The sequence below is a fragment of the Muntiacus reevesi genome, chromosome 12 (assembly GCF_963930625.1).
Source record: "Muntiacus reevesi chromosome 12, mMunRee1.1, whole genome shotgun sequence".
NCBI lineage: Eukaryota > Metazoa > Chordata > Mammalia > Artiodactyla > Cervidae > Muntiacus > Muntiacus reevesi.
This window is the reverse complement of record NC_089260.1, coordinates 62,196,415-62,204,262: the sequence shown is the minus strand read 5'-3', so window position 1 is coordinate 62,204,262 and position 7,848 is coordinate 62,196,415. Positions and strand designations below refer to the sequence as shown.

Below are 7,848 nucleotides of genomic sequence, written 5' to 3'. Positions count from 1 at the left end.
CACTCTCACTACTGAGATCCCTGGTTGGTGAACTAAAATCCCATAAGCTGCTCAGTGAGGCAAAAAAATAAATAAACCACCCAGTTCTCCAAGAAAAGGCTATTTCTTCATCAATGAAATGTTTTATTATCAATACTGACCACTAGTGCATGTGATTACCAAGAATTTGAAATGTGGTGAGTGCAACTGTGTACACTTTTAAAAATTAACTTAAATTTAAATGGCTGCATGTGGCTAAATGGCTATTGTTTTGGCCACTGCAGTTTAGGATCCCAAAATGTTAGACCTGGAAAGAACCCAATAAATCATCTGGATCTGTGATTCCCAACCTTTGTATCTGGGAGACCCATTCCTAATATTAAAGATGCATTCATACCTTCCTCATATTAACAGAATGTGTAGTATCTTTTGTTAAGAACATTGTAATAATCCAAATGAACAAAAGTTCAAGAACATTTTAAATTACATTTTAATTAAGAAAATTATGATGATCAAAAGCAGTAAATATTCAGTAACAGTTTTAATGGCATTTTAATTAAGAAAAGCATAGTGGCCAAAATTAGCAAAATTTCAGTAATATTTTAAATTGCATTTCATAATTTTCAACAGCATCCTTATACACATGTAATAGATGTATGTAAGGTGTGGTTTGTTCAGCCTTCAGATTTGTCTAATATATGGATTTCCAGACCTTTTCCAATAATTCCATAGCTCGTGATGACCATTTCTGAGAGTGCACAATTCAATGTGCAAACCAGTGGTTTTATGTAGCCCTAGTTTGAGAGAGAGAGAAAATGGAGCCCAAAAAAGAAGACCTGCTCAAATCACATAGCTAATAACCAATGGCGTTGGCCAGACCACTGTTATTTTCATTGTCACAAAGTCAGAAGAAAGGAAACTCACCAGGGAAATTGTTGCTATTGTTAAGTCACTTCAGTCGTGTCTGACTCTTTTGCGACCCCATGGACTGTAGCCCACCAGGTTCCTCTGTCCATGAGATTCTCCAGGCAAGAATGCTGGAGTGGGTTGCCATTTCCTTCTCCACGGGATCTTCCCAATCCAGGGATTGAGCCACGTCTTCTACAATGGCACGCGGATTCTTTACCACTGAGCTACCAGGGAAGCCCCAGCGGGGAAATACAGCTGGCCAAATTGAAAACATCTCTCTTCTCTTCCTTCTTTGAAGATTTTGAGGAATTGAAGAAGCAGACATTTGTAATACCAAAGAGAAATCAATTGATGAATAATTACCTAAGTATGCCTAAGAAAGGAATGTGAGAAAAAACAGAACTAGCCCTATAACTTTGAGATTTCTATGAAGCTTTTACAAATTCCCCAGTCTTTGTGGGGCTTGTTAGCACCTATGGGTATCTTCCCAGACACAAGCAATAAAACAAAAAATATCCTAAAAATAAACCAGGTTTATGAGCTCCTTACATGGCATCCGGTCCCATCACTTCATGGCAAATAGATGGAGAAACAGTGGAAACTGGTAGACTTTATTTTGGGGGGCTCCAAAATCACTGCATATGGTGACTGCATTCTTGAAATTAAAAGATGCTTACTCCTTGGAAGAAAAGTTCTGACCAACCTAGACAACATGTTAAAAGCAGAGACATTACTTTGCCAACAAAGGTCCATCTAGTCAAGGCTATGATTTTTCCAGTAGTCATGTGTGGATGTGAGAGTTGGACTATAAAGAAAGCCAAGCACGGAAGAATTGCTGCTTTTGAACTGTGGTGTTGGAGAAGACTCTTGAGAGTCCCTTGGACTGCAAGGAGATCCAACCAACCCATCCTAAAGGAAATCAGTCCTAAATGTTCATTGGAAGGACGGATGTTGAAGCTGAAACTCCAATACTTTGGCCACCTGATGCAAAGTGACTCACTGGAAAAGACCCTGGGAAAGACTGAAGGCAGGAGGAAAAGCAGATGACGGAGGATGAGATGGTTGGATGGCATCATCGACTCAATGGACATGAGTTTGAGTAAACTCCCAGAGTTGGTGATGGACAGGGAGGCCTGGCATGCTGCAGTCCATGGGGTTGCAAAAAGTCAGACACAACTGAGTGACTGAACTGACTGACTGATGAGCTCTTTTCAGTGACAGCAAGGAGGACACAGAAGAAAGAGCCAATGTATTCTTGGCTTACAACAGCCAAGTTACAATGGCCACACAGTTCACCGGGAAGAAAAGAAGGGTCTCAAATTCAGAGCTCTGGCATCCATTCTCTTCCCATTTTGATTAAGACATGCTGCCTCCAACACCATGCTCTCTACTGCTCTTCCAGGTCACTGAGGTTGGCAGGAAAATCTACCAAAGTCAGTTCAAAGCATTTAGTGTAATCAGGCTTTCAACCCCACAGATGTCTCCTTTTAGATTCACATTGCATTTCTTTTTTTTTTTTTTTTAATTTGACCGTAGTGACTATGACCTTGGACTGAATCAAGACTCTAACACTTATAAACTGTAGGAAGTTTGGTGATCTGCTTCACCTCTCTCATCTGTAAAATGCAGATAAAAATTCACTGAATAGCCATGTTAAAAAAAAATTAAAGGTGATTCTCATAAATCTCTTAGAAGAGGTACTGGTAGAAAAAGTCAGCGCTCCCTGAGGTAGCAAGTGCTTTAATTAATCATGCTTGTGCACTGTGCATCCCATGTGAGACTATCAATTTCATGAGGGCAAAACTTTGCCTTTATTTCCCAGCCACCCAGCATTCCCAAGTGTACATAGCATTCTAAGTTCCACACAGGTGTGTCCAGTGATTACAAATGTCAGCTTTGGCATCAAACATACCAGAGAATGAAGGCGATAACTTGGCTCCACTACTCATGAGGTTTTTTTTTTCTTCCACACTAACAAGTTTCTTAACGTCCCTGGGTCTCATTTTCCTCATCTGTTAAATGGGTTTTATCGGCTAACTGATAGCCTGTGGCAACTAAAGACCTTGATACCTGATGAGAACTCCATCAAAACTGGCTACTGTGAGCATATTCATGTGTCATTTCTGCTCCCTTCCAGGTGTGGTACCATGTGACATTCGTGCTAGAAGTGGCTGATCCTCAAGAATCAAGGGGTTGATTTTCAGTAAACTCCCTTATTTGTTTAATCTGGGCCACAGCTACCCGCTGCCAGGAGAAGCCAGAGGCGACACCATAAACCCAGGGTGTGGGGCCGTTCCAGACACAGCAGAGCACGCATGCCAGCTGTCGCTTGGGAAGGGTAAGTTTCCTCTGTAATTCTCAGCAAACCTATCTGCGTAAGCGCATGGAATTTCAGGATGGCTGCACACCAGAGACGTCTCCTAGTACAGATGATAGGTTACTGCTGCTAGAGGCAGAGCCCCACGTCTGAGAATCTGACCTCGCCAGTAACTAGCTGTGTGCCCTTGGTCAGGCCACTTCACTGCCCTAGACCTCAGCTTCCTTTTCTCCCAGAAGAGGGGCCTAGACTGGGCAATCTGCAAGGATCATGGCAGCCCACTTGTTTCAGCATCCTAGGATGAGCCAATCACCAATGCAAAGCCCAGAAGACCTGGGTTTGAATTCCAAGCTGTTCAACTTTGATCAAGCCTCTTAAACTTTCTTCCCAACTTTCCTGCTGGCTCAGACAGTAACAAATCAGACTGCCGTGTGGGAGACCCAGGTTGAATCCCTGAGTCGGGAAGATCCCCTGGAGGAGGGCATGGCAATCCACTCCAGTATTCTTACCTGGAGAATCCCATGAACAGAGGAGCTTAGTGCTATAGCAGAGTCTTAGCCACTTGACCACCAGGGAAATCTCTAATTTCTTAATTTCACAATACCGATTAGTTTTGTTTATGAGGAACTTCGAATAGTTTATCTCATGGACTCCTATGACACCATCATCATCATCATCATTGTTATAGAAGGGCCAACACCATCACATCTCCATTTTTCAACACCTGCGGTCCTGCATGATTGAGAGATTTACCTGCAAACGCAATGCTCCCCCAACCAGGAAGGCATAGGACTTGGACTTAAAGTTAAGGCTTCTGACTGAAGCCCAGGATTATTCCACTCCACCATCAACTTCATGAGTTAATTCAGCCTTGTTCTCACTGTCATTGACATGACTAGTCTTAAGACATCTTCCTTTTTTAAAGCAATGGCCCATCTATAAAAGAAGAATTTGAAATACAGTATTTTTCTAATGTTTAACCTAAACTTCTGAGTCTATTCAGTCACATACCATCTAACTTCACCATTTAAACAAATTGTAGATGACCTCTGTTTTAAATTCAAACACCTCAAAAATGATTATTCTCAGTTCAGATGAATAGGCGCAGTGTTTTTATATGGCCTTTTGGTTTCAGGAGGCTTGGCTAACTCAAGTGAATAGTGAAGATTATATTAAGGACTCCCACTGAATGGAATTATATAGAACAAAATAATGAAAGTTAACATGGCTTCATGGAAAATACAGCAGAAGAGTAGTTCTTGACCTAAAGTAACTCCAGAAATGCTGGAAGTAAAAGATCTTGGACCATCTCCCTAGTGTTCTACCATCTTCCTTCTACCATCATCCCCCCTTATCCCCAGCGGTCTGCCATGTTACCCGTCTACCCCATGGTCCTTACGCCATAGATGGGATGCTTTACTTTCTCATTCAAATTTCCTATAGGAATTACCTCCTGGCTCAGTTAATTACCATTATTCCCATTTGGAAGAGTCTCTTTGACACAAGGGCACATCTTAGACCACTCATATATCTACTGCTGTTGGGTGAGATGTAGCTTGAGGTATCAAATGCAGCTGCCTTGAATTGAGCCCTCAGCTAGGATAGTGGGTGAGTTCATTTTGCTTAGAAGTGGCTGTAAATGGACTTCCCTAATGGTCCAGTGGCTAAAACTCTGTGTTCCCAATGCAAGGTGCCCAGGTTTGATCCCTGGTCAGGAAACTAGATCCCATATTCTGCAACTAAAAGAGTCCATACACGTCAAGGAAGATCTGACCTGCTGCAACTAAGATCAAGTGCAGTCAAAGAAATAAAATTTTTTTTAAAACAAGAAGTGGCTGTAACACTCAGCATGTTCTGTGATTGTCACTACTCACAGTGACAGAGGAAGTCTCTCCTCTCCAGATGCTGCTATTGTTTCATATAAATTTTAAAAAATCATCATTCTTTTAAATAATAATTTTTCATGTCTCCTTATGTTTTTAAAATCCTAACTGATGTGGAATCTCAGAACTGGCTAAAATTACACAAATAAAAATAACTTCCATGATAATCTTGTCCTTTCCTACACAGCCCGTGCTTGTAAATAAATTAGCGTGCCCATCCTCATTTCAATTAGCATGCCCATCCCTATATCCCCAGATCACTTCCATGGACACGTCCTTTATAGTGATGGTTGCTCTTTCAGGCTCTCTGCTTCTCTGGATTGCTGCAGCATCCTGAGTTGACGGGACAGTTGTCACCACGTGGCAGAAGAAAAGCTAAAGTTTAAAGGAAGGATTGGTCCTAGACCGCAAAACTAGTTAGTGGTCTGTCTGTGACTTAGACCTCAGTCTTCTAAATCAACCTCTCAACAAATGGAAAGAAACCTTTCTTTTTAACCAAACATGAATATTTTTTGACTGTTCATATATCTCGCTAGCCCTGTTTTAGTCCAGGTTCAGACCCTCATCAGTTTTCACCCTGAATCTCTGTAGCATCCTCATGTTACTGAGTTCAAGCTCACCCTACTTGCTGCATGACAGGCCAATTAACTGAGAGATGAAGTGTTGAGACAGGGCCTCCCAGGGGGCACTAGGGGTAAAGGACCCATCTGCTAATGCAGGAGGTTTAAGAGACACAGATCCCTGGGAAGATCCCCTGGAAGAGAGCAAGGCAACCCACTCCAGTATCCTTGCCTAGAGAATCCCATGGACAAAAGAGCCTGGCAGTCTACAGGAATACAACTTGGGAAAGTCTCAAAATAACCATCTTATCAGGGTCTGGAGGCCAAATTTTTTATAGAACACAGATGGAGAAAGTGAGAAAGCAAAATAAAAAGCCCATTAATAGATGGGGAAACAATGGAAACAGTGACAGATTTTATTTTCTTGGGCTCCAAACTCACTGCAGATGGTAATTACAACCATGAATTTATTTTTTTTTTCTGACTTTAAAATGTCTATTCTTTAAAAAATTAGTTGCTTTTTATACAGCTATACAAAGTTCTTAATGTTTCTTTGGCAATGGGATATAATGAAATTTTACAACTATATAAAAAAGTTACCTTTGCCTAAGAAACAGTATTTACTGTGTATACATAGTTGACTGACAAAATTCTCTACCATCCAGCACCCTAATTAATTGACGAAATAAACTACCTCAAAAGGGATATTACAGGATTTCCAAAAAAAAAGAAAAAAGGAAAGAAAAGATACAGACAGACAGACAGACACACACACACACACACACACACACACACACACACACCCTTCTGTGGCTCAAAACACAGTATCATGGCCCTATCTGCAGGCAACTTGCAGGAATTGCCAAATACAATTTAGTGATAAGAAAAATCCTTTCAGTGATGAAAAAATACTTATAAGTTTCACTGGAGTACTGCTTTAGTTTAATTATACATAAGAAATTACTTAACCTTCTGCTATTCCAAATATAATTAATGCTCATTTTTTAAGATGAGCCTTCCCCCCATCCCCAAAAGTAACTGCATTGTATCTCTGAAATTAGGCAGAAAAACAAACAAAAACCCAGTGCTGGTGACAAATATACAGCAAATTCACTTCTTCATTCTTCTCAAAGACTGAAACCAATTCTCAGGACCACGAAGAACTAAAAATCCATCTATTTTTAAAGACTTGTTTGTAGACTACGCAGCAACTTTGTTGTCTTTCCTATACTCAAAATCTGCAAATTCCCTGCCCCCACAACCTCCTCTGAATCCACCACAAAATCCTCGAGGAGTGGTGAAGGTACCACCTCGGCCACTACCACGTCCTCGGCCACTACGGAAACCAAGACCCCCTCTGCCTCTGTACCCTCCACGGCCACGGTTTGGACGAAGCGGGATTCCAAATGTTTCTGCATTTAATCTTCTCTCTTCAGCCCAGGTTGGTCTCCGTTCTCTATTATCATCACAAGAAATATTATCAAAGAAGGATTTAGTTTTGTCATAATAGCAATTAGGTCCAAGTGGATCTTCTTCGTCTGCATTTCCTTCTCTGTTTTGGGTATCAACTCCTGAGTCTCCTTATCTTCACCATTGACAGGCTTCTCCTGTTTCTCAAGTTTATCTTATTTCAATTTAAGTTTACTATGAAACTCTCTGTCGATTTCCTCCTTGTTAAATTGTGCATTTGCATTTTCAAAGTCAAAGTCTTTCTCAAATTTCATTGGACCATCTCGTTGAATACCAAATCTTCCTCTACCACCTCGATGACCCCCACGCCCTCTCCTTGGAGCTGAAGGAGCACCTGGAACTATTTGTCTCTTGCTATCATTTCTGAGTTGCTCATTTTCTGGTCTTGAGACTTTATGTACTTCTTACTCACCTGTGCTCTTGATTCTCTATTGGTTTTTGGCTGGTAGATACAACCATGAATTTAATAGAAGCTTGCTCTTGGAAGAAAAGCTATGACCAACCTAGACAGCGGAATAAAATTCAGAGACATTACTTTGCCAAGAAAGGTCCATCTAGTCAAAGCTATGGTTTTTCCAGTGGTCATATATGGATGTGAGAGTTGGATTATAAAGAAAACTGAGCACCGAAGAATTGATGCCTTTGAACTATGGTGTTGGAGAAGACTCTTGAGAGTTCCTTAGACAGCAAGGAGATCAAACCAGTCAATCCTAAAGGAAATCAATCCTGA

General features: G+C 41.0%; 1 pseudogene; it reads right to left on the bottom strand.

Moving 5' to 3' along the window:
- Nucleotides 1-6,172: 6,172 nt before the first annotated feature.
- LOC136144743 (protein LSM14 homolog A pseudogene) lies at nucleotides 6,173-7,577 on the bottom strand (annotated as a pseudogene).
- Between the last annotated feature and the right edge of the window lie 271 nt (nucleotides 7,578-7,848).